This window comes from Zonotrichia leucophrys, chromosome 1A (genome assembly GCF_028769735.1).
Source record: "Zonotrichia leucophrys gambelii isolate GWCS_2022_RI chromosome 1A, RI_Zleu_2.0, whole genome shotgun sequence".
NCBI classification, from domain to species: domain Eukaryota; kingdom Metazoa; phylum Chordata; class Aves; order Passeriformes; family Passerellidae; genus Zonotrichia; species Zonotrichia leucophrys.
This window is the reverse complement of record NC_088170.1, coordinates 40,956,413-40,984,195: the sequence shown is the minus strand read 5'-3', so window position 1 is coordinate 40,984,195 and position 27,783 is coordinate 40,956,413. Positions and strand designations below refer to the sequence as shown.

Sequence of the window (27,783 nt, the reverse complement as noted above, 5' to 3'; positions counted from 1 at the left end):
TGTAACAAATATAATAACTTTTTTTCTGGAAAAGACAGCAATAAAGGTTTGCTTATCCAATATTAGAGAGCACACATGGTAACTCAGGTTGGAAAACAAACACAACCATTAACACAAGGTCCTGTTTCCATTCATTTCTAGCTCTGCTAAAATCCCAAATCTGAGGGGTTTTCAACGCTACCTGTCTCCCCACCCTCTGAGTTTTTTCACATTTTTACACCATGCTTTGCAATTTTAAATCTGGCATAAGGAGATCACTTGTATAATTTCATCGCTGCTGATGGAGCTTTACACGTTTTCTGTCCTAAATCACTGGGTAACAAGTGTTTGTATGACCACTTCTCACACAATCCAGTCCAACCTGTGAGCTCAATCAACATGTCAACCTTTCAGGTGCTATAGGAAAAAAACATGGATTAGAGTCACGCCCACCCAAACGCCCCAAACAAAATATTTCAGCCTGTAAAATAGAAAATTTAATTTCTGACTGTGAAGTACCACAGAAATTGATTGGGTCAAAATGTTCTTCAGAATAATATGCTCATTAAAGTTCCAAGATGTCAAGTCAAATCATATTGTAAGGTAAAATACCTGCTTACAATCTCCTCCAGGAAATGCCTGCACAACATGTTTAACCAGCAGGCACACAGGCAACTTTAATTCTGACATGTCTTAAAGTGCTTTGGTTTTGATTTTTCAGTCTTTCACATTTTTTAATGTGACACATCTCTGAGCAACTTGACAGTTCAACAGTTAAGATGCAGTACCTCTATTGCTACTGCATTCCCAAATACCAATGTTTATTGTTCCATTATTCTTCTTTTAGTGGCACCAAAATATTAAAAAAAAAAAGAAGAGAACTTAACCATTCTAAACTCAGCATAAACACTCCAGGGGTAATGTCCTTTTTTTCTCAATTTTGTATAAATTTCAGTACATGTTAATTTTAAAAACCCCTGAAAAAAGACAGAATAACATCCAAGAAATTTCAACACTGATTACCCTCTTTCATTTAACTGATTTTTCCTCTGACATAGTTTGACATTGGTTGGTTTTTTCAACAGCAGTTTTTAGCAGTAGAGCACATTTCTGGCACAGACTGTCAGCCACAAACCTGGGATCTCAGGTGTCCATAACATTGACCCAGATTATTTCTGAAGTAGTGTCCCCTGTGTGGAAATCTGGAGAGAAACAAGCTGAGGAGCACACACTTTCTTGTTCAACATGCAGGTGGGTAAGTAACATAACATGAAATGCAAGGGGGTAGAGATCCTGGAGCTGCTTTTAGCCCCATGGCCCAACCAGGGCTTTTTCTTGCAATGCCTAAAAGAAAGAATAATTGCTATAGGTTTATTTCTCCATCATCTGTGCCTGCATTTCCAAAGGAATAAACTACAAAAATTTTGAGAAAGAATATGCTGAAACTACTGCAAAGTATAAAAACATTTGGCAAAAAACCCTTACTTTCTACAGCAATGGGTACCATGTTCTGGAAAGGTAAAATTTCTAAAGAAATACAAGTCAAACACACATGCCATCAGAAACCTTTTCTACAACCTCCAGCCTACAAGGAAACAGCTTTTTTCTCTCAGATGAGAACATGGCCACCTCACATTGATCCCAGCATCAGCCACTTCCAGGCAAAATTACCATAATTAATTGTAATTTGGTCAGAAAATGGAAACAATTTCTTCCAAATCTCTATTCCAGCTTGGCAGAACACAGCATTTTCCTGCCTACTGTCAGTTCACAGCCCAATTGCAAGGGAGTGTCTCAGAGTTCCCCAAACCCACCTCTGCTGCTTCCTCCAGGTCCCAGCAGGAATAAAATATACATTCATGGGTATCTGCTGTGCACTAGCCATCTGAAGGAGACAGCACTGATTTTGCCTTTATGCCACGCCATTAGGAACCACAACATTTAGAACACCTGACAAGAAGACCAAAAAAGGGATTGCAAATGTACAGTAACATACTCAAGAGCCAAAAAGTCCAAAAAAAAAAAAATTTTCCCCAACCAACACAAGAAAAAGGCACAAAATTCTAGAAAGGCTCTTGAGGACTTTACACAGATGCGTCACCCTCAAGAATGGCCACATATGACAGTGACTGAAACTACAAAGAGTCCGAAGATTAGTTAAACATCTTGAGTGACACAAACAAAATGTACAAAAGGAAGATGTTCAACAAAGCAAGGCCCTGTCCACCAGACTTCTGGCTTGCATACTATGGATAGTCAAGAGTTCACAAACAGCTGGATTGATTACAAAGATCAAGAAAACAAAGAAAACTTAAATGTCTCTAAAAGGAAAAGAATTTTATTTTCTGATGAAATCAGCAAGAGCATCCAAAGCCAATCTCAAGACAACAGCACACAGGGAAATTCATTGTTTCCATGCTTTTAACTGCTTTGCTTGGTCCAGATAGCGCTTTTGCACACACACATTACCACTCATATTAAACTCATAAAATGTTAGTATTTCTTTTACAATCCTCTACTTGTATGCCAGCAGTGGTCAAGCACATCTAACAGTGCTGTTATCTACCACTTTCTTGATGTGCACTGACACCAGACTCGATAGAGGGATCTCGGGTTTTAAAGAGCCTGAAATCATCATAAAGGCAGTCTGGCCATGATTTCAAAATAATATAATCTGAAGAGTAGGAAGACAATATCACTTCATTTTGTCCTCCACTGGGCATGAAAATATATCTTCAAACTCTTGCTTTTTCCCCTGCAGTAGTCCCGGTATTTTGTGTAAATTAGTAAGGACAGTTTATTCAAGAGGACAATACCTCAGTCATTCAAGCAGGATCATAAAATTTACAGCCTGAAATTTGACAGCACAGCTATCCACTTTATGAAACTTTTATTATCAGTAGTTGAAAAATGCACCGTTAACTAAACATACCCTTTCTTTTGTGCTTTACAAGAATCCTTTACATGCTCCCATGTAGGAACATAAGGAATATTTACACACTTGGTGTCCAGGCCAGTGTCACCCCAACAGACCACCCTTCTTTAAACTATGGTGCTTATTAACTTGGTTCTAGCTCTCGCTCACAAGGGAACTACTGTCATGAACTATCCCTGGCTTCTAATATCAACTAGAAACAAACAGAATCCATGAGATGAAGGCAGTACTTTAGTTGCGAACCTTTACCAATACACCAGGGAGTGGGCTGCTGAACTTGTGGCTAATTACCAATTGTTATGCTGGTTCTGCATGTAAAAATTGCTGTTACTTTGGCATGGACAGTGACAGCTCCAATTAATAGATACAAAAACAATTCTTGGCAAAAGAAAGCAAAACATGGCCAAACATGCTAATGCAGCAGTCTGTTCTTGAATTTCCAAGTCTGGACTAGGTAAATATTTTTAGGCCTCTATGAGGTGAAAAGAAGGACAAAAAAAAAATTCAGTTTTTGCAGCCACTGAGGTTCTCAGCTTCTTTTAATGTGAAGCTTTTAAGGACAAGTAACTAATCTACCCTGCTCCCTATTTGTGTTTGTAAATGTAATGGAAAGATGCAAAGCAATCCTTGTTCTGTAAGTTAGTGAACCATCTCTTGCAACAGAGGTAATAAATGGAATGGCTCTAGCACACAACATATGAGCACAAAATACATGTCAAAGAGTAATTCTGGCTTGGTCCAAGAGTTACCTCCATCTATGAAACAAACTTAATTCTTCATCAGCCCTCTGAAGTTTTAAACACGAAACATAAACCAGCTCAGTATTTTTCACATGCAGATGAAACTAAACACAAATTTTTAGAACATGAACAGTGCAATTGTTTAGAGCAGAAAGAGATCAATTTTGAAGAAAAAATTCTCCATTAGAGATCCACTGTCATTCCTAGGAAAACCATCTCACAAATACAACCAAAAGTCACGAGTGTGCTCCCAGGACAGAAGGGCAAAAGATTTCCATAACAGACCTTTGAATGAAAAGCTCAGGGAGGAACTAGTGTGGTTTTTAATCCACTCTGAATTTTTTAACAGTGCTAAGAAGTAGTTGATGTGGAGCTGAAGGGAATTCCACACAAATGTGCCTTAGTGAAGTTTTGCCCACTAATAAACCTCTTGAGGGTAACAGAGAATAGTACTGATCTTCTGAACCTGATACTGACCGTGACCTCTGCTTCCACAGTGAATTTCAGGGATGGCTGAAAGCTGATCACACTCTCCCCAGGTATCAGCTGAGAATGGCCCTAGTCAGATGCCTACCCCAATAACAGAACATTTAAATCTGAGTTGCTTTGGGATTTAGCCAGTCTTGTAGCCTTCCTTTCTCTTGTCCTCCTCTCATTTCTCTCATGCTCTTATAAAGATTACTCAGGCAACCATACTAAAAATCCATACAAAGTGACCAATTATCACAAAGCACCTGAGAAAACTCGCATTATAAAGGAAGTTTTTTTGAGGAAAACTCAAATTATAAAGGATTTTCTATTGTAACCAGAAAAGGACCTGTGCTGCAACTTAATGCTCTAATGCAGGAGAGCAACAGTAGACTATGTGGTTATAAAGGGAGCAGAATGTCCAAGTTCAGTTATTGATTTTTACTTTTTTCAAAAACATATCAGGCTAATTCTTGGATTAGAGAATAAAGGGTAAGCCTTACAGGGAAAAAGAATTTGCTTCTTTCTAGACAGGACAGGTTCATTTAAATCTCAATAAATGGATTTTAAGAACTCTTACTGAAACATTAACTGTGCTTTTTCTTCAATTTTAAGTCATCATGTGGGATGATAATGTTCTTTTACTGGTAATACTAAGTCTTGGGCCAGCGAGAAAGCAAAAAGGAATTTTAGAAGGGTGGTGGGAAAGAGGAATTTCATGTTCCGTACAGCATTTAATCTTGCTAGAGAAGTTAATTTGAAACTTTAGCTAGCTCCCATTCTCCCAATATCTGCTGGATATAGTTACCTTTTGTTTTGTTGAGAAATGTGAAGTCTTTTCTTATTCCAACTGACCTATTTTATTCCAAGAGCTACTAATAAAATGTGCTGCCATATTCTTAAGCTTCTTCAAAAAATCATGACAGTTGTGCCATTCAGTATTTGCTACCACTAACCTCAGAACAGGTACAGCTGTCCCTCCAGTCTTTTGAGCTTCCATAGTTTGTTATTAGATTAATGGCCTTTTAGCATTTTCTCTAGGTCAGTCTGGCATTTGTGCACTGTTTTCTGAATGGTCTGTGCTTCTAGCCAATACTGCTCAATTGGCTTTCCTACAGAAACTCCTGGGGAAAAAACAGGAAACACAACTGATAACCCAAGACAAAACCATCAGTGATCAAACCTTAAAATGTGAGACCTTCTTTGACTCAAAATCTTAAAAGATGAAAAACTCAGCATTAGATTTAGCTTAAACCTTTATTTATGGACTCCAAAATTCTTGTAATGGGGAATAGCTGTTGGAATTCTACAGCCTGAATCATCAGGCCAGATAATCAGATTGATGTTTTTGACATTAGCAAACATCTCATTATGGAAAACACCCCCCCCCCCCCCCAAAAAAAAAAAAAAAACAGAAAAAAGAAAAACATGAAAAATGAAAGCACTAAGAAATGCAGAACACCCTACACTCCTAAACAGTGAAACAAAACAAAAATACCAAGCATGTCCTCTATTATATCTCAACAGGATATCCATCTGGAAAGTCTTACCTTCCAGATGCTTTCCCCTACTATTTCATGGTCCTGCTAATCTCTGAAACTACCCCTAGGGGGAAAACAAAACATTACACAATTTATTGTCATGCTGTTGTTTTCAAATTGGACAATATACAGGGAAATAGATCCTGGACAACAATCAGTGTCAATATTACAACTGAAGGAGCAGAAAACCAGAACTGGATCAAATTGAAATAAAATTGAATACAAACCCTGTATCAAAATACATTAATAAAAGCAAAAAAGCATCTTACAGCAACACAACAGTAAGTGCATATGTAAAGAATAAAAATCCTAAATAAATTAGGAAGCCTACCTATCTCTTCTCGTCAAACAATCAGAGTGAAATCACCTGTCTATGGCCAAACCTTTATACAACTTTCTTCCTTTTTTTTAACATAGAAGCATGAAGTCAGTTAAGCCAAACTACTACTAAAGCAGCTTGGAGAAGTCCACAAAATGTTCTCCCCAGGCTTTGGCACAATGATAAGGTTTCCTCTTACAGAAATCATCTCTACCCTAAAGAATCTCATAAGCCTGTCAGTGAAGCAAGGCAGAGGTATTTTATTCAATTACAGGGAGTTTGAAATCAAGTCCTTTGAATCTGAAAGTGACACTTCCTAGCCAGATACATAAATATTTGGGCTTTAGTCTATTTGGACTACTTTTGATACCACTGGAGTTCTGTGGCCAGAAGCCCTACTGCCCATTGTGAGTGATTAGAACACACTGAATAGGGCATTCCCACACAGAAAGTACCTCCACAAGGAACTGACAAAGTACTCACAAAAAATAAATATCTCAGGTAGCTAAAAAAGGATGAGTTTTATTGCTCTGATTTTCTTTTGCTGGATTGCTTTTAAGTGTGATTGAATTTACATAATACCTCTTTCCAACTCAAGGTGCAACAGTACAAGCAAGCAAAGAGCTGGTTCCAAATACAAATAGAGTGGTAACAAACTTCTGGCATATCAGTGCAAAGAGACACACAGTGAGGAACAAGTATTTGGTTTGACACTGCTGCCATTCTCTGTAGCATTACTAGCAAAAGATTTGGGGGTGTTTTGAGAACATACTATTTCATTCTTTCCAGGTGTGTTATCTAAAAATCCTCCTCCTATCAGCAAGTAACAATTAAAATCACTGCAGCAAGTTCACATAAAAAAGTAAAAGTAGGGGTTTACACACCTTTATGCTCCCAAGCTGAAAGCACCGAGACACACATGTTCCAAATAATAAAGCAATACATGCATCCTGCACTTACAGAAAACAACTCCTAAAATTACTATGAATGTCTGCCCACCATCAGTCTTTCTTCAGGATACAGAAAGTATTTCAGTCATCATTTCCATGTGCAAATATAAAAAGTATGCCATTTTAAAAAGAAAGCACAACACAGTTATAATCCTCAGCTGGAAAACATCCTCCTTTACATTGGCATTCAAATAGTTCAAAAGACAGAACACATTCATGAAATGACAGAAAAAGAAAAGCATCTTCTAACTTATATGAGGGAATATCAGCCAAATTTCCTGCATTGTTTTTTAAGTTGTAACAGTTAGAAGAAGAGAGATGCTGTATTTCAGTTGAGCTAGAGAAGACAGGTTCATTTGCTGTAGTAACATTTACTACAGAAATATTTTTATTTGCCATAGCATCACCCTCTATTGCACAAGCAGCTATCTAGTACGGCAGAAGTGCTTGCCTTTCTCACCACTGCTAGTTTGTCTCAGAGGTTTTTCAAATATTTCTGCTCATAAAATCTTTGTCAAAATGCACTTGCACATAGCACAAGGCAAAGAGGAGATGAGAGACAGATGCTTCTGCATGGTAGTGGGTGGGATGGGAGAGAAGCTGGGGAAGCAGCTTTGCATCCAACCCATTACAGCTATTTTCCTTTTAACCATCTAACAGCAAGTCACAAATTCACCCTAAACACATGAAGTCCTCTGAACTTGGAAATGATGCATTATTGAAGTCACGGCAGGGAAGCCAACTCAGTTTAGAGGACATAAAAGACTAACACTAGAACAACCTTTTTCATCACAAGGTTATGGATTAAAAACAAAGGCAATGTTTTAATGTAGTGAGAAGATGCACAGTCAGAGAAAAAGCAAGGTAAAAGTGTCATTTGTACTTCTTTCCAGAATAAACTCCTTCCTAGAAAAATTCCTCTCAGACAGATTTCCTCCCTCAAAAACAGCACTACAATCTCGTGATTCCCTGCTCCAGCATGTAACCTTCCTTCCACATACATTTTCCTCAGCTACTTGAGTGTACATCTCTCGGAATAAGCTGGGTGTCTAAGATCTGAAACTCATTTCCATCCCCTATAGTTTCTGCTAATGCATCATTTACTACTGTAAAACTGCAGCTGCAGTAAAGTTGAAAAAAAGAAAGAGAAATTTCTTTACTTTCCTTTCTGCTTTTGATTGCTTATCTTAATATAGGCCTTTAAAGGTTGCAATATTTGTTAAAATACACAAAGTTGCAAATTTTACCAACTTATATTCACATATGCCAACTACACATAACACATACTGCTAGTACAGCACATGAGTATCTTACTAAAGTCCCCATACATCAAAGCACAAAATGGAAGACATTTCTATGTAGTACCACCATGGAACAGAGCTAAGTGAGCAGAAAGTCCTTATCTAGCTTGATCTAAGCTATTGAAAGTGAAATCAAAGGTGAAATGCATACAGCAAGGATGACTAAACCCCTAAGTGGTCCAAAATTATTTGGTTTATTACATGAATTCAAGAGACTACAATCATTGTGAACAGGCTATTATCAAATCCCTTCAGTGACAAAGCTTTCTGTCCAAGATAACAAATAAAGCAAGTACATAAATCACAGGGATATGTGACTTAAGGCCATTTTCCCAGAGGATTACAGGCTGGTTTTTGCATTGTCCCTCTTTGCTTTTAGTACCTTCATCTCTGTTTCCATATTGTAGCTGTTACGACCACTGCTATCTGAAGGCTAGAGTCCCCTATAGTTATGAATGGCAAACAGAAAAAACACTCTCACAGGTTCAGATAAGAGTCTAGAGTAAGATTTAAAGGTACACTCAGTAAACTTGATTTAGTGGTGTGCTTTTAATGAGCTCTGCCAGTCTTGTCCAACTGTGTATGCTTCAATTACAGAGCACCATGCTCAGCACCACAGACTGTGGTTGCCAGGCACCACCAAAGACCCACGGCTCTTGTGCTCACCATGGTGCAAACATCTAATGAAGAAACTACGCTTGTTTAAGAGATGCTCACAAAATCCAAAGGTAAGGAAAACAAGTGGCTAAACCAGGGAAATATATATCTGTAGACTAAACAGGCAAGTACAGCAATCAGCAGCCACCACACATTTGGGGATGCAGCAAAGGAGTAATCAATCACCTCTCAAACAAGACCACCACTGTCATTGACACATTTAGAATATTCATTACACACACTGTGTAAACTTCTAACCGTCTGAGTCAAAATGAAGACTTTAAAAATATGCTGGAATTATACAGCACACAAATTCAGATTTTAACCTGGAACTCCAGATACAATGAGAAATCAATGGTCTGCGCAACCCTAAGCAGACAAAAGATTTCATCAAGTAGCGTACAAACCTTATACAGGTCATCATACCACCTCACCTCGTTAAAATTACAGACATCACTACAGACACATACACTGCTCAATTTTTAAGAATACTTTTCAGAACACATAAATAAAAACATCCCAAACACTTATATTACCATCAACCTCTTTTTTTTTTTTCCCCAGTAAGAAAGTGAAAACTTCGTCTCAAGGCAAGCCGTCTTTCCTACAGCCACATAAACACATGTGATCCAAAATGTGGATCAAAACCTGATCAGTAAAAACATGAGGCAGTATAGTGAAAGCTGGGGTACAAAAACTAGAAGCAAAATCAGAAGTGAGAGTGCCAGTTAGGAGGTGAAGAAGAAATACAAGCATGCTGTTCTAATCTACTAATACGGGAAAACTTGAATACTATTTACAAAACCAGAATGCTCTTCTTCCTGACTACTAAGCCACTAGTCTTGTAACGATGAGGAAGAAAGAAATTGGTTGGAAATCTTCACTCCTAAATTCCTGCTTCAAAATTATGGTACTTTTCAGCAAGGCAGTTGCTGACTAAAGTAAAATAGCAAAGCTAAGCAGTAATTAAGAGATTTCATTTACAACACAATTTCACATTTGTACAGGAGGCAATATGCTTCTTAAAACATGAAATTCCCCATAAAACACATGGAGATATAACTCCATCTAAGCCTTGAAGTTGTCCTGTGAAATATTCCATCACCTCCTTTGGTAAATAAATATGCACTCTGTCCTGATTTCAGCCAGGACAGGGTTAATTTTTGCAATAGCCAGGAGTGGCATGACTGGGACTGGAGGTTACTCTGCATCACCTCAGGTCATCTTCTGGGGATGGAGCAAAGGGTCCTTCCCAGGGAACCACAGCATGGCAGAGGGAACAGCTGGGTACATTCACCTCTTCTTTGGACACTCCATCATTAGGATTGTTACTGTTCATTTCCAGTCATTGCTGTTTCCAATAAATCGTTCACATCTCAACCTCTTTTGTGCCTCCCATTGTCCTCCCCAGCCCGTCAGATGGGGACAAGAAAAGGCAAAGTCAGCAAGCAGTGTGTGGTTTGGAGTGTTTCAGTGAGAACTTCATTGGGGAACACCATTTCTAAACCAAGACACACTTGAATAAAGACAACTACTGAAGGCAAAATTTAAGAGGTAATGATAATACTCAAAGAGCACAGTTATTGCAACTTTTGAAGACCATGTATTCAAGTCCTGCTCCAAAATTTAAATTGACAGACATCATGCTGTTACATTTCTACATAGCTAGAGCAAGCCTCCATGGATTTGCAATACAACTAATAAAAATTTTTAAGCTGTATTTACAGAAATAAGACCTGTATCAGTTTACACTTTGTTTAAAATCATTCATTTCAGTTTGTCAATTCCTGAATGTTTTAGATGCACATGTAAATAAAAATAACATAGATGAGTCTGCATTTCCTAGCCAATTGAGAACAACTTGAAAATTGCCTGCAGATCACCATTCATTCTAAATAATTTCATTGGAGTTAATGACCTTACAGATGAGAATTTTGACTATGTAACACTCCATACTTATCTTCACCTCAAAGGAAGATATTCCTAAAAGACCCGGAGCATTCACTACTTTTCAGTTTAATATATAAACATGGGACAGGCAGTTAGACATGTCAGCATTCTAATTCGATTTCTGTAGAATTTCTTCCTCTCATATGTAGTCTCACAATGGCAACAAATTTTACAGTAACTGTTCCAAGTCTGGTTAGAAAATCTCTATTTTATTTGAATGTTCTGTTTTTTAAAGAAATAAATACACACAAAACCAAAACTTCAGTCTACCTGTTAGCTACAGATATGCAGGGAGAGAAAAGAAAAAACCCCACTAAGCAAAACAGCACCTTGGACATCCAGCGATGCTTAAAGAGATTAATTTAATGCATCAAGCACAGCCCATTTTGCATTCTGATAAAACAAACAATCTCAGATACACTCCTATGACAGCCCTTAGCAAAGCAGCTTCTACAATACAGATCTTTGCCTGCATCAAAAAGATCCTCCTGAGCCACAGTGTTAGAGCAAAAGCTCTGCTCTCCATAAGTCCAAAATTTTTAGAATCACTGCATCCTCTCCAGTTTTCACACAAAGTATAAGCCATGACAAGAACACCTCGAAGGAAAATTAGTTATAAATGAAACTAAGAATACTTAGCACCTTTCTTGTGCATTTCAGCTTCCTAAAACACTTTGCAATTATTAACATACCAAGATATAAAAGCACCATTGTTTCAGCCAAAGGCAGCAAGAACAGAGGATGCAGAAGTTGGTAGCAAAATGGATGGATGGCTGATATGTTAATTTTGTAAACTGTGATTCCATTTCCATCATAGTGATGCATTGAAACACATTCTGCACTACTAGAACAAGGATGTATTATTTTACTGAATATTGAGAGATTCTGGCAGACCTGGCTTAATTTCAATTTGAATACTTCTTCCACTGAAATTCCTGTTGCTTTTCTCAAATTAAACCCGCAACACCTTTTTTTATTCTACACCACCATGAAAAAAGCTTTTACAATCTTATTAAGAACTGTGTTTTTCCTCTGCAGTTCCCATTACTGCCTTTCCAAAGGCACACCTGTCCAGTAGAGTCAAGATGATAGATACAAAGACGTCATTTGTTAAAGTTTTGCTCAGTGCATGCTCTGAATTCCATTCTCTTTTTATAGGGTACTGTGTAGCTCTTTAGCCTCTAATAGGAAAGACTTATGCAAAAAGATTCATCACAAAGCATCATCTGCTACATTCGTATTAATTTGGTGTGTCACACACTACTAATGTAGATCACTGTTGGGATCTCTTCAGAGAACTCCATGCAATCCCAAGCATCACTGCATGCATGCCAGTATTCCCCCACAGAAAACACTGGAGTTGATGGACAGCCAGTTAATCCCAAACACCAGGACTCAGACAGGTCCTCATCTGCATTGGTTAGTACCTCACTCCCTCCATCAGCAGCACTGATTTGAGTGAGACAGATCATAGAAAAAGTAAGGCAAGAATGGCCAAGTTTTTCACTTCAGTATTTAATGTCCAGCTCATTAAGGGTACAGCCTGAAGCCCTGTGAACCTGGCAGAAACATTCCCACTCAGGTGTTGAGGAGGGCTTTGAACAATTTAGAGCTCGAACTTGATACTGATAAAGGAACAGAAGCTAGCTAAGAGCAAGAGGCACAGGTTTCACGTCCTCCCACTGTTCAGCCCAGTTCAGCAGGCTTGATTACTAGTGGGAATTTGCACTGGGTTACCTCAGCCAACTCAGATGAAAGGTCCAGTCAGCAGAAAAAGCATGGAAATTGGCTCCAGGTTAGCATTTGACAGGACTATCTAACTGAAAACATCCTAGGGTATCATGTAGCAATCTCCTTGGGTAGAAGTAATGAGGATTTGAAAATGGATCTGAGAAAATTAGAACAATTAGAGCCATTTCTCACTAGAATGACAAACAGATCCTGAAGATGTTTCTGTCTTAATATTTTTATCGCTGACCTGCTGCAAAATCAGCGCTCAATCCACTAAAACTCCACCAGAAATACCACTTTGTTCTGATTAATCAAAGACACCAAGTCCTAAAAAAATCTCAGTACCTGACTCAAAACAGACCAAATGGAACGAGTTTGTGGTGATCAGTACAATTGTATCACAAACTCAGATATGCATGGTGAATATAGGTAAAGACACAAAAAGTACAAGGAGACTTACATTTCTTTCTATCTGTGATGAATGACTCAGTTCCTGCCATGTTAGATGCATTTCATCTTCATAAATTACCATCACATGGCAGGTGCAGTGGGATCTTTCTCAATCCTGTTAAAGGTTTTTTGTTTAGATAACACAAAAATGGTATTAAATACTACTCTAGTATTTTATTTTAGCACTTTCAAACTGAATATAAAAATATACTTAAAATACCGTATCAGTGTAAAAAAATGCAGTCTAACAGAGAAAATCAGTTGCATCCTAGAACTAAAGTGATTTTTTTCAGAATCATCCCATGTTGCTGCTTTCAGTAGATCTCAATACAGGAATACAAACTGTATTTTTTCCAAAGGCATTTTAACAAACTAAGCCACCAACAAATAAGCATGCATTACTGAAACAACAATTACTGAGATTAAAAGTACAGTCCAAGAAATCTGAAAAAGGGGAAAGTACAAACTACCAGTTTTCAAACACTTCAGTATACTCCGCTGTATTTTCTAAGCACTTTTGGGCAGGAATGCTTTCTTGTGTTAGGAATTTCTGTCACTCCAGCTATGTTGGTTGATGGTGTGAAGAGTGACTGCTGATTGATGTCACTTGGCTAGCAGAAGCTGCCACACTAGTCACAGTTATACTGGCAAAAACAGTGCTTTCAGTTGAATTGCTTCCCTCCATTGTGGAATTTATTTTTTGCATGAATAAACATCAATATTGTAAACACAAGGAATTCAAGATTTACATGCAGTTTCATGATCACAATTTTGCTGGGATGAACGGAGACACATTGCAATAGCTTGCATGAGTAGAGTGCTGCAAAGGAGGGATACAAGCTTATTGGGAAGGGCGTGTCAGAAGGACCTGGAGGTGGAGACACCTCTCCTGAGAGAGGCATCAGAATGCATGGGGCTTAGTCTGGGCATGGATGATGAGCTAAGTGAGAGCTTAGAGGCACGGATTAGAGAGCAGACCAGTATGGGTGACACTGTAGCGAGAGAGCATCTCCTACAGGGCACCTGGCCAGGAAATCAAGTGGATAAGGCCCTCTACAGACAGGGAGCAGCAACCTCACAATCACAGGCCCTGTCCTCATGGGGGAGGACTTCAACCACTCTGGTATCTGCAGGAAGGACAACACTAGATGCTTATCCAGGGATAAGCAAGCATCTAGAGCATTCCTGGAGAGCACTGACAGATTCCTGACCCACGTGATGGCAGAGGAGCCAACGAGACACACGGTGCTGGACCTCTTACTTACTAAAAAGGAAGGGCTCCTCAGAGACATGAAGGTCACAGGCAGCCTTAAGCTGCAGTGACCCTGGTGGCATTCACAACACCAATAGGAGGGAGAAGGGCAAAAAACCAAGATCACAGTCCTGGCATTCAGGATAGCAGACTTTGGTCTCTCTGGGGACCTGCTTGAAAATAGCCCACGGAACAGGGCCCTGGAAGGAAAGACGGATCAGAGAAAGCTGCTTGATACCCAAGGATCCAAACTCAAGAAACATTCATCCCAAAGAGCAGAGAGTCACACAAAAATGGCAGGAGGCCTATAGAGATGGAAAAGGAGATCCTGGCAAAACTCAAACACAAAAAGAAAGCATACAAAATGACGAAGCAGGAAGAGGCAGACTGAAAGGAGTACAGAGACACTGTCTAAGCATGCAGAAATGCAGTCAGGAAAGCCCACCTGGAGCTAAAACTAGTGAGGAATGTCAAGAATAAGTATCTGAATGGAGGGCAGAGCCAGATCCTTCTCAGTGATCCTGTTCAGTGACAGCAAAAGAAGCAATACGCACAAACTGAAACACAGGAGTCCCTCTGAACATCAGGAAACACTTTTTAACTGTGCAGGTGAGCCCTGGCACAGGTTTCCCAGAGAGATTGTGGAGTCTCGATCCTTGAAAATACTCAAGAGTATCTGGATTTCATCCTAGGCATCTGGCTCTAGGTGGCCCTGCTTGAGCAAGGGTGATGGGCCAGATGGTCTCCAGCAGCCCCTTCCAACCTCAACCATTACCTGACTCTTTCAAAGCACTGCTGTTACAGAAAACTTCCAGCCACAAACCAGTGTTTGGCTGCTGGCTTACACCAGCCTTCCTGATCACACAGTATCCTTCAGGTACACTCAGAGTACTTGTGCTTCACCCAGCATGCAATGAGCCCTCTCTCAACCAGAGCCCCTAGGCATTTTAATAAAATTAATAAACAGCTGCTTTCTGTATTGCATTCACAATTTGAATGTAATAGATCTTTTCTCAGACCATATTATTTTCATATACAGCAACTTAAAGTATGAAGTTAAGGACAAAAGGAAAATAAAAAATCTTAACAGAAGCAAAACTTGGGCCTTTCTTAATATATCAGTGTCCAATAGCAGAACAGATTAAACTGAGGAACAAAACTCAAAACACATTGAATAAAATATGTTGTAAAATTAATTATTAAAAAAATCTTGATACTAACCTCAGATCCAGAAATCTTTACTACTGATGCATAATACAGCATTTTTATAACTGAGAACAGAAAGGGAAGAAACTCACCGTGAAAAATTTGAAGAGCTTTAGGATGTTTGAAAAAATTGTTCTCTATCAAATTTTATCACCTTCAGACACCTGTCAAACATGGATTTACCTCAATGCTGTTTCTCTCATTATCCCTACCCTTGCCCCCTTAACAAACGTGCCCAGCAACACGGCACTAGCTTTCTGTTCAGACAAATGCTGTGTCTGCCCCTGCTCATCATGGGTCAAAGAGGATATAAAATGATGCAATCAATAAAGCTGCCATATTTTTAGTCCAGTTAACATATGTCAATAATCCAGTGGAAATTCTGGCTTCCTTACTGTTCATTTATGGCAGCTTTTCTTCTAAATGGCAGTGGCCTTTTTCAGTTACACTCTCTAGGTTGTTAGCACCACCTGACCATAAACAAACTCCATATATTTAAAGAACAATAACCTACAACTTTTAAATACCAAGACATATATTAATTTACACCTTTAAGCATTTTCCTATTTCCTTCTTTTCCATCTTTGAGATGTAAAACACACTCCTTTCTTCCCCTGGTCACAGCACTGCCTCTATATCAACAAAAAAAGTATTTGTAAATTCCACTTTGATCCATTTATTTTGTCTGTTTTCCATTTGTCAATTAACTTTCACTTGTTTGTTTTAAGATGAACATAAATTCTGAATATTTACACAACATAATTATTATATGCCAAGTATCATTAGGGACTTGGTTTCACCATCTAAGGCACAACTATATTAAGCACTGGTTCTTGCCAAAGACAAGAACTATTCACATAGTCCACATATTTAAGGCACGGGACAGTGACTCTTTCAGAAAACCAGAGTTCTGCTCTTTGTTTTTTTGATTAACCACTAAGAAAACTTTGCTCAAATCACTTCACCCGCAGTGCATCAGTTTGTTGTCATAGAATGGGTTTATCTTTCTATACTGTCATTTTCCTCACTCTAAGCAGCTCTGTAAAGCATTCAGGAGCCTACTATTGATTTATTTCCACAACACGTCTAAGACTAGAAAATTGGCAAAGTTATTCTGCATATGAAAAATACTGTCGTCAGTTTCCGTTCCTTACATACTAGTGGCACAATATTACTATTTTTGCTCATCTTAATAAAGAATAAATGTTAGGAACATATTTCTTCTCAACCCATTCACCAACTGTGCACAGTTAATTCACATTGCAACAGTAATATAAGTCAAGATCTAAGCTTACTAAAAAGCACCTCAGATGCTTTTAGTATATGATGCAGTTGGATATACCTCAGGTGCCAGGCTGAGAGTAGTGGAAACTGGCAGTATGACTAAGTTGAGATTTTAAGTCCAACTTCCCCAGCACAGCACACAAAAGCAAGGGGCAAGACTCCAGATAGCAACAGTAGAAATGTAAATCCCAAAACTGATAACCACATTGCAAGACATTAGTATGCATGGTTCTCCACTCTCAAACCAGCTGGAAAGCATCCTGATTTTGGCTGTGCAGGAATCATTCCCAAAGCAAGGCCTTCAGGTGGAAAGGAAGTGTTCCAGCAATAAAGGATTACATGGCTAACCTGAACAGTGTAAGAGTGAATGACCTCAGAATTTGCTAGAAGCTACTATTTTAGTCTAGCAGCCTTTAAGCTGCAGTAGCATTATAGTGGGAACAAGGGAAAAGGTGGGCAGACTGTAACATTTGGAAGGAAAGGTAGGAATTTAAGCTACTGTGGCTATACTCCCTTCTACACATCTGAGTTCTGAGAGCAACTATGTAACAATGAGAATTTATTCCAATACACATTTCTTCTTTCTCAAAGTTCCTGCTCATCACCAAATGGTTTGGCTTAGCCACTAGCACATCCCATAGTCCAATACACTCACTATCAGCACTGATTTTTTTCCCCTCCTTTCTTCATTTGTAGCACCTCCATCTTCACAACACAAATCTCAAGGAGGAAGACATCACCAACTAAAAGCTTCTACCATTTCTTAAACTGATCATTTTTGCTTTGTGGAAGTTAAGGCCAACATGCAGCTCTTCTAGTACTAAAAATGGTTCACAACATCATCATCTACTGATTTCTACTACTTGGAATAGTTCCTCTGAAGAGGAACAGATTTCTCATAATGCAGTTGATATTAAAGACTTCTGGAAGATCAAGATCAAGAATGTAAGTTATAACTTTCCAATAACAGCAACAAAAACATGTCCACCTTTACAGGGACCTCACCTACTTCAATGCTCCAATTCTCTACTTTGATAAAAAAGCATCTAATTGTAGGGTATGCTCAATATGGAAGAATCCAAAAATACAGACAATTGCACCTTTTCAAAGCAGTAGGAGCCATCTTTATCTCATTTCAGAATTCCCAAGCATGCCAGCCAATATTTTATCTTTGAAAATCTGTCTTACATGAATGACAACTTACAGCTTTAAATCTGAGTCACATTCTTGAACCAGTCTTAGGACTGAAAATCGATGAGACTACAGAAATACAGAATTTAACTAATGCTTGAAGAGCCTCAAGGTGAATGTCAGTTCATTTTATATAAAAATACCAGGAAGCCTCATGCATCCCTTCTGCTAACAAAACAATGAAAGCTAATACTATTAAGAACAACATCATACATTTGGGTATTTAATAATGCTAAAATTATAGGGTTTCATTTCTTATTTCTATCCAATGGCATACATTTTTCTAGAACCTTTGACATGAAAAATATTGAATTAAGCAGATTCATACAGTGAAGTCCAGTAATTTTTAAACATAAAATCCCATTTGCAGTACTGATTAGAAGCAGCATTAACTGAAGACAGAAGGGAAAACAATCACCAAGAAAATTTAGTACTGAGGGGTTCAGGGGCACAGCAGGGAAATCAGAAAGAGGAAGACAATGAAACCTCACCAGAAGAAGATGGATTGGGAAATCTAAGTATCAACTGAAAACATAATCTCACTTGACTAGTTCTCAATTCTTCTTGCTCACCCCACTCCACCATTCAGTGACACTTGACATCCCACAATGAGAAATACTCAGTTCTCCAAGCTAACAATTTAAATTCATTCCCAAATCTATCTATAAATTGTAAGCAGTTTCATATTTCAGTTAATAAATAAAACTCTACAACTCCTTCCCTTCATTTCTCTCCCCTTTCTCTTGTGTCCTACTAAAACAAAATCCTTCATTCTTCTTTGTATTTAAATGAAGATTGCTCAGTAACAATTTCTAGTTTTCTCCCAGTCTTAAGTCTTAGCTGCCAAGTGCCTATCACTACATAAAATCTAAAAGCTAATGGTAGAAATGAAATGTTGATACTCTGTATGTTAATATTTAATTCTGGGATAAACTGTAGAGGAGCTATTGAGAGATGCATGTCAACAACTTAACTTCTCTGGAAGTTTTAAGCAGCAGAACATTTTTTGTGAAGGAAGCAGAGGGTTGCTTAAATTTTTTTTTTTTCCTTAACACATGTTTTCTTAACACATGTAACTCTCAGCACAGCTGAGTGAAAGCAGGTTAACACTGACATGGGTGGTGTCCTTATTTAAGAAACCTCTGGTTCTGGTATTACCACTGCTAGTGGCAGTTTGGTCCAACAACAGCAGATGAGAAATTGCTATGATTTCTCTAATTTTCACAGATTTCTGGGAAAACAGAAAATCAAGCCACTCTTCCTTGATCTGACCCTTGACAAGCTGCCTCTCAGCCAGCACATACAGTCTTGGTCAACTAGTGCAACTATTCCCTGAGGATTAAAAATTGGTATAGACATGGAGTAACAGAAATGACTCATCAATACACAAAAATGCATGCAAGAAGAGTAGAGTGGTGATGGCACCGCTCTTCTAGCATTCACTAGTCAAGCAACCAGAGCCACGAGGACAGGGAACTCCAGCCTTAAAAAAGAATCTATTTCTTTTTATTATTCTCAGGCATACCTATCTTACGTGGGGATTAGGAATGAAGGCTGCACTCTGCCTGCACCGGCTGAGATTTCCAACTTCTTCCACCACTAGGGTTACATTATCAGATCTGACTTTTTGCTACAGTACAAGCTGGACATTGCTGGGGCTCTTTTCAATAATTTTAAGTGTAGCTTCTACCCAGTTAACTCCATGTTGTGGAAATATTAGCAAAAGCTGAGAAAGGTGATGTGGATACTACTATAAACATTATCAGACCTGGTCAGATCTGCAAATTAGTATGAGTAATGGAACTATTTTGCACAGTTTGCTTCTAATTCTGACACAGATGGCACTTAAACAAGGATTCCAGACTTGGCAGATTTCTTCAAAGTCAGTGCCAAGGCCAGGATAATCCTTTCTAGCAATTTTCTCCTTGATTTCTGAGCTACCAACTTCCAAATAAAATAGAATTTCTTATCTGCTGCTCCCTTTCTACAGCCATGCACTGAACAAGCTCTGACAAATACAAGACCTTCAAATACTGAACCAAGCAACACCAAAAGAGTAATGAATCCCTACAAGGCACAACCCCCATTTCTTAACCTTTATCTTCAGGTAGGTGTATCACAAGGAAGACAAAAATTAGTGATTCAACGAAAAGGAAACTAAAAAGAAGTAAAAATATCTTCCTTGAGGTAGTTCTGACTCTCCAGCTCTTAAATTATGCCAAGTGTGGCATAATGAACAATGACTGTTTTTAAGGCCAGCATTAATCAACAATGGCTGTTTTCTAAAGTTAGCATTCACTTCCAAAAGGAAGATGAGCCAAACCCAGACAACAGAACAAAAACAGTGCAAGGGACACGTGTGTACATTTCCCTGCAATGGACACGTGTGTACATTTCCTCACACAAAACTACTTTTGAGAAAGTTCTTTAGTCACAGCATTAGGCAAATAACCAACAGAGCCAACTCGGAAGAGAATGGAGACACACTCATGAAGAATAACCAACTGCAAATTTGCACTGACCATTATATTCTATTCTGAGATGACTCTTAATGTTATCAGCACAGACACATTACAGGAGAAGAAGATACACTAGAAATCTCATATCATTAAAACAGACATTTTGTTGATTTATTCTAATAAAGATGATGAAAAGTCTTCAAAGCTGACAAGAGCTCATTAACATAGGCTTTCACACAAGACAGGGAAAAAGGACAGACACACATTTTTAAAAAAATTAATTGCTGTTCAGGGTCTAGATAAACACCTCCGTCAATATCAATATGAGTTTGCATATAGAGACAGTTTAGCATACAGTGCAAAGACTCTGTAGTCAGATTATGAATTTTACCAATTATAAGCCTTTATAAACATCAGGCAAAAAACAAGAGCTTGTTTTTTGTTGGTTTTGTGTCTGTGTTTGTTTTTTAAGATTGCTCTTATAAGGCCACATAAAAACTTTAAAATAATCAGACAAAGGATAAAAGAGGAGACTATTCCAGTAAGGGTCTATTAACAACTGATTGTTTATCCCAGGTAAAAACAAAAGCCACACATTTGAGCAGAAAGTAGTCTCACGAGTTCAAAATCATTGTTTTTAAGAACACTTCAGTTCAGTGAGTTAAGTGCACTTGGGAGATACCTAATTTTACAGTTTTCTAAAATAATTAATTCAGAAGCAATACTACTTTTACTAATATTAAAGTCCTACGCACTGAAATTTCAGATCAAGCCTCTGACAGATCTTAATGTTTCCAACAGGCATGCAGTCATTCATTCCAGCTCTGCACTCTGGCTTTCTGAGGACTGTACTCCAGAATTTCTGCAGATTGAGTAGCTGGCACAGAGAACGCAAGATATAAGTAATACTATTTTCAGTGCTCCTTTATAGAAAACCAGTGCATATCTCTTCAGACCTGAGAAAACTTACAGTCTTCTCACGTCATCCAAACAACAAAGAAAATAAGTTGTCATGTATATTTCAGACATTTAAAAAAAAAGTATCTTGCTCCATACTGCCGGTGAAATACCTCCAAGCTATGCTTCACCTACCAGCAACTGAGAAGAGGGTACATACTTCAAACACAAAAGATGCCACACACAACATAACCCAAAAATCATGAGAATTAAACATCAACAGGATGGAAAATAGGCACCAGCTACTACTGCAGGCAATTAAAAGACAAAAAAAAAAATCAAAACCAACCTACCAATCCAGTTATCCATCAGAGACTCTGCAGCTACTGCGGCTCTTACATGACTTGCAGCCTTTCTGATCAAGGGCCGTCACAGGACACCTAAGTGGTAAGAATTTCACATTTCAAACTTGGAATACCTACCAGCAATTGCCAGTTTTCAAGAAGCACAGGGATACCTCTTCCACTTTTTTCCATTTTAAAATACTGAAACACAGTGAAGACATTCAATGTAAGGGTTTTTTTTTCATTTGTCCTATTCCTGTAAGTAAACTAACCTCTGATTGTCTATCTCCTTTGCGGCAGGGAGCAAAACGACTTTGTTAGAAGACCCCTGCCCTTAACTCATCACCTAAGTTTCTATATATGATTTCTCCTCTAAGCTTACAGTATTACGATGAAGCTCCACAAGGGCAGAAAAAAGAACATTTCATAGGTATCATCACAACAGTCTGTGCATTTTCACCACTGAATGAGGAGAAGAAGCCCATCCAAACCAGTCCCCCTAGCGACTCAGTGGGAGTCTGAAGAGATGTGGCAAATCACTACTCTGTCTTTTTGTGTGTGAGGCTAGCTTTCTATTTTTGCTTTGGGGTTTTTCCCTGGTAGAAGACATAACCCCTTACAGAAACTAGGCAACATTTTAACCCATTCATCAAATTTCCCTCTACTTCTGAAAAAGTTTTAAAATATTTTGTACACAGAAAATTAAATCTGTATCCAGCAGATACCGTTAAAATATGCTGACCTGTTGGCAATTGCCAGGTCTGATTTTAACACAGAACTTTGTTTAGCCTGGTGCTTTCTAGTCTTTCCAGCCTTTCCAGCACTGATACTGTCTAAAAAGAGGCTAAGAATATTTAAAAGACATTTGATTTATTGCCATTTCCAACCTGGCATCCATACATTCCAGAATACATGCATAACAGTCAGTGCTGTGAAAATGTTTCCAGTCGTATTTTTAAGAGTGCTATGTGAAATACACACAGAAAAAGGTAAGACCTAACAACTGTTCAAATGCCTCCACTGGCTAATTTCAATTTCAAAATGCATGTAGGGAAAAAGTAGTCTTTATATGCTGTGTACCAGTAGCCTTGTTCTAAGCTGAACAAAGCAGGAGACACCGTACTCAGGTGAAAACACAAAAATCGCTTGTCTGATGTTCTACAAAGAAGAAAAACCACTTGCTTGCTAAAACTGGGCACAGGAGAAAAACTAGGAATCTCTCCAAAAAGTGTTACATAAGGCATTGTCAAACTTCACGTCACCTCCACAGGGCCCCAAGTTGCTATTTTCCCCCATCCCCCGGTGCGCAGGGATTAATGATCTAAATGACACACTTCTCGGATAGGAGGTAATAGCGGAAGCTTTCCCAAAGGAGCGCTTCCCGGGCTGGAGGCTTGCAGGGGAGGCTGGCGGGTGATGGGCAAATCACCCTGCTCGGCTCAGCGTCCCAGCCCAACTCCGGCTCCCGTTCGGTCGGGCAGAGCGCTCACGCCCCGCGGCTCGACTCCCTCCGTCCCAGCGCGGCCGCCAGCGCCGGCTCTCCCGGCCGCGGAGCAGCGGCACTCGGCGGGGCCGGAGCCGGAGCGCAGCCCGGCCGGAGCAGAGGGCGTGCGGCGCCGAGCCAGCGAGCGGAGCGGAGAACCCTCCCTCGCCCGGGGGGACGTGCCCCTTTGTGCCGGGAAGCGACACGCGCGCCTCCGCCTGAGCATCTCTTAAATTCCGGATCTGACGGGGATTAAAATCCAGCACATAAAGATGCCAGCCCGGCCCTCCGGACTCGGGTGCTCCCTCCCCGGGCTGCTGGAAGGGAGACACTCACCGATTGTTTCTTGCCCTCCCCCGCCCCTCGCCTCCAAAAGCAGCAGACACTCGACGAGAAGGTGCTTACCTTCCCCGGGTGGCTCCCGGGCCGGGCGCTCAGCGCCAGCCGCTCCGCGCAAGCAAGCGCTCTTTCCCCCTCCTGCGCTCCAGGCGGGCAGCTCCGGCTCCGTCCCCGCAGCCCGGCGCTCCGGAGATGTCAGCCAGTGGGTCCCAGCTGGGGCGGCAGAGGCAGCTCCACTCTCCGCGGGACGAGAAGCCGCTAACGGTGGGAGGAGGAGGAGGGCGGTGGCGAGGTCCCGACTCTTCTCGGGATGCGCCGCCGAGGTGGCCGCCTCCTCCGCCGCCCAGCTCAGCTCTCTCCGGGGCCTGCCCGCCCCGCGCTGTCCCGAGGTGCAGCCCGGCCGCGTCCGTCCGTCCGTCCCGCTCGCCTTCCCCCGCCCTCTCCCCGGCGGCGAACCGCGCGGCGCACAGGCCCCGCCGGCGGCCAGGAGGACCCGGGGGCAACGGGGGATTCCGGCCCAGCCTCCTGCCCGCTCCCCGGGGCCTGGTGCACACTCTCCGCGGGGAGAGGAGGCCCTGCCCCGGCCTGGCGATCAGCTCCAGGAAGGTCACCAGCACGGCGGAGCCGAGCACGGAGAGGCTCCCTCCGGAACCGCCGCGGTCGCTGCTATTGCTGCCGGCCCGGAGTCAGCGACCGCTGGGTGCCGCGCTCCGACCGGGTTCGCTCCGTGCCCGTGCCTGGAGACCGCCCCCGAGTCTGAGTGCCAGGCTGCCCCCTTCCCCTTCCTTCCTTCCTTCCTCGCCTCCCGCCCCTTCCCCGCTGTCAGCCTTCCCCCGCCGGCTCGCTCCGGCGCCCGGTGCCAGGCTGCCCCCTGCGGGTGCCGGGGCCGCGGCTGCCCGCCCAGCGGGCCGAGGCGGAGCCGGGAGCGGCCGCCGCTGCCCTCGGTGGGTGCCGGGAGCCGCACGCCAGCCGCCGCGCTACCCCGGGCTGGCTCAGCGGCGGCTGCAGCGCCCGTGTGTCTGTGTCATGTCTGTGCATGGGCGGGCGGAGGCGCGGGCCGAGGCGGGGCCAGCCCGCTCTCACGCCGCCCAGCGACAGGCGCCGAGCGCCCAACCAGCAGCGGCGGCCGCCGCCGCGCAGCGCCCGCCCGCGCAGCGGGGCACCCCGGGCCGCTACACCTGGGCAGCGCCGAGGGGGCCCCGCCGCCGTGACAGGGAGCCCGGGCCGCGGGCGCAGCGCCGGTCCCGAGCGCCGCCCAGCGCGGGTAAGTGCGGGCAGGGCGCGGAGCGGCCCGGCCCGGCCCGGCCCCCGCCTCGGGCGCCGGCGGCGCTGGAAGACCCAACTCCGAGCGCCGGTACCGCGTCAGGAATGAATAAATATGACGGCTTCTGGCTTACATGTGTGTTTGTAAGGAGCGTGTCCCTGTGATGTGTCCTTTCGTGCTGGCAGCTGCTGAGAGTCGAGTGATAAGCGCACCTTTTGTTATTTCTTTTTTTTTTCCCCCGTGAGCATAGAGCAACCATCAACGCGGTTTTTTTAATTCATAATTGTACTTCATGAGCAGTGTAAAATGGATTTTTGCAATACATCAGCATTCTCAGAGTACTGTATGATAAGCTGTGTGTATGGATGTATAGTGTGCCTGAAATTCCAGTAGGAATATGCAAGGAGAACAGAAATGAACAAATGTGCATACAATCCCATTTTAGAAAGGCATTGATCCATTCTTAGAATGGAAGATGAAGCAAAGTATACATGTGCTTTGAGTAGCAATGTAAATAATCAAAAGTATGAGTAATTGGGTTAGTAATCAGGATTTAACTGCTTTCTTATAGAAAGATAAGGGAATAGTTTAGTGTTCTCTAAAAAGATACCGTGAATGCTAATTTCTCTCATTACATCAGCTGCTTGAATGCTGTAACTCATGCAGAAGTTTCTTTATTGGGCAAAAATTATGTTTTGCAGTATACTGTACCAAAGTATTGTGAACTTTGGAACAGATTATTCATAGCAAGATAGTATTTGGCAGACTTGATTAAGGTATTGGTTCATCAAGCTTATTATTCTACCACCAGCAGCATCCTTTTCCTGATGCTTTAGTCAAGAATGATATCAGATGAACTGAAGTAAATCATGATGTTGGATATGCCACTGATAACACAAAGCTGTTTAGTTTACTAACTGAAAATTTTGACATACTGTGGTAACTAGGAGAACATTTTGCAGGGGGGAAAAACCCAACTCTGCTCATCTGTAAAAATAATTTAGTTCTTTTAGGAAGGATATTCTAGAATAGCTGTGGTTGCATACAGATTGGCGTCTATGTGCTTATTTTCATGAGCAAATCAAAGCCAGAAATGAGCTGTACTGAACTGACTAATTTTCTCCTTTCTCCTATATGAAGCTAAAGGATTAGCCTTAAAGTAATAATGTTCTCTTGCACTGTGGAAGGATTGCAACTGCTTTGGTGACAGTCAATGAATGAATTTCTGGGGATGTAGGGAGGATGAAGCAGGGCTATGTGTACAGCTTCATTATTAAGAAAGTCAGGCTGTCCCCTCTCTGTTACTATAATTTTCAGCAGTTCCATAGTTTCCAGCCTCATGCTATGTTTTCAAAACTACTAACTTGCCAGAGTCAGATCCTACATAATATTGAACAATTTCTGGAGGTTCTTAATGTTCTTATCTTCTGTTTAGAACAGGGAACTCTCAGAACCCACAGGAATTCTTAGGGTTTAGGAGCAGCATGGATTATTAGGATTATCTAATATGCTACCATACATGACAGATGATAGAACATCATACTGGGACAAAATGTCTTGCTTCCAATTGCTCTCTATCTGTCAGGTTGGTGACCTACCCACAAAAGGACAACAGTTGTCCAAACCCAGAGCAATGTTTGTCAGAGGCTCCAGCTGAGAATGCTTACCACGAGGTTACAAAACCTGACAGGGACAGGAGGAATGCCTACCTATGAAGATAGACTTTTTCAGAAATTGTGTTTATAAGCAAGTAATCTTTTTCATAGTCACAATAAAATTGCTCTATCAGTCTTTGTCCTTGAGAATCCTGAAGTTGCAATTGCTTTGGACATTGAGTAAACAAGTAGTGCAGAAGGATACTTGTGCCAAGGACAGGTAGAAGAAATTAGATGCAAATATTTGCACTTCAGATGTCATTCAGCCAGGAGGAAGGTTTCTCTAGAAACTACACAGGTTCTGGAGTGAGATGTCTATTTGCATGTTAAAGAAATAAACAAAAAAGCAAAACCTATAGTAATGTCAAGCATATAACTTTTTTTTGTAATGATCGTTTCATTAGGTAAAAATCTCAAAGCTTCAATAGTCCTATTATTTAAAAATTTTATAAACCAGATGTTTATCTTTAAATAGAAATGTGTCAATTTTGTAATGTTGTTAAAGCATTGATTTATAGTGATGTAAAATTATAATGTGAGTATTTGGTCTCATTTTTTCTTTACTGGAACAAAAGATAAGGCACAACAGTTCAGAAGATCAAACAGATTATAATGTTACTACACCAGAACATCAGTAAATAAAATTATAATGTCTGATCATAAGACCCTGCACACTTACAGATTATCTGTTTTTTGATTAAAAGAATAAAATTAGTTTCCATTTTACCATTTCTTGTGAAAGGGAGGTGTTAGGCCCACAAGTATTCAAACTTATAAAAGTGCATGAAGTTCATCTCCCATTTAACACCAATGAAGTCCTTTTTACATTCTTACAGTTGCTTCATTGTTCTAGCTGAATTCAACCACTATGAGGTCTTTTGAGAAAAAAAGACAGTGCTTTGTTCAGAAGGCGACTGAAAAGTGCATTACTACTTTAAATAGTGCAATTTGTGCCAGTTGAAATAGAAGCTAAAATATGCCTGAAAACCGGGAGGTTATTTTGTCCCCATTCCTACACACACTCTTGTGGCTGATCAGCATTTTGAATACCTAGTGAGGTAGATGCTGCTCTGGCACACTCAGGATATGGGATATGCACGGGCAAAGCCGAGTTCTCCATTGCCTTCTTTTATGTGGAGTTGATGAAATAGCTACTTTTCATAAAATCAACCATTCAGAGTCTTGTCAGAGCGAACAGAAAGTCAAATCTGACTTAGCGGGCTAGTTGGATTGTGCTAACTGATCCACAGAAGGTTGTGACTCTTTGTTTGTGGATTGCTTTTCTTCTAAATGCTAAAATGTGCATCTTGCTGATAGTATCAGAGCATGGAGAGCAAGACCAAAAGTCTGAAGCAAGTTCTAACCCTTGAGATGCTTGTTACCATCTG

At 40.7% G+C, this 27,783-nt stretch overlaps 1 protein-coding gene across 2 annotated transcripts in view; it reads right to left on the bottom strand.

Annotated features, from left to right (window-relative positions):
- Positions 1-24,976, bottom strand: part of LARGE1 (LARGE xylosyl- and glucuronyltransferase 1) — a 276,230-nt gene extending 251,254 nt beyond the window's left edge. The window contains exons 1-3 of one of the 2 annotated variants that reach the window (XM_064702500.1): positions 24,874-24,976; positions 23,543-23,734; positions 21,664-21,750 (exon numbers count right to left, since the gene is read on the bottom strand). The gene's annotated coding sequence lies outside the window, so the exon portion shown is untranslated. Of the gene's footprint in view, positions 1-21,663; positions 21,751-23,542; positions 24,372-24,873 lie in introns of those variants that run through there. The other variant, XM_064702499.1, reaches the window with a different exon arrangement.
- Between the last annotated feature and the right edge of the window lie 2,807 nt (positions 24,977-27,783).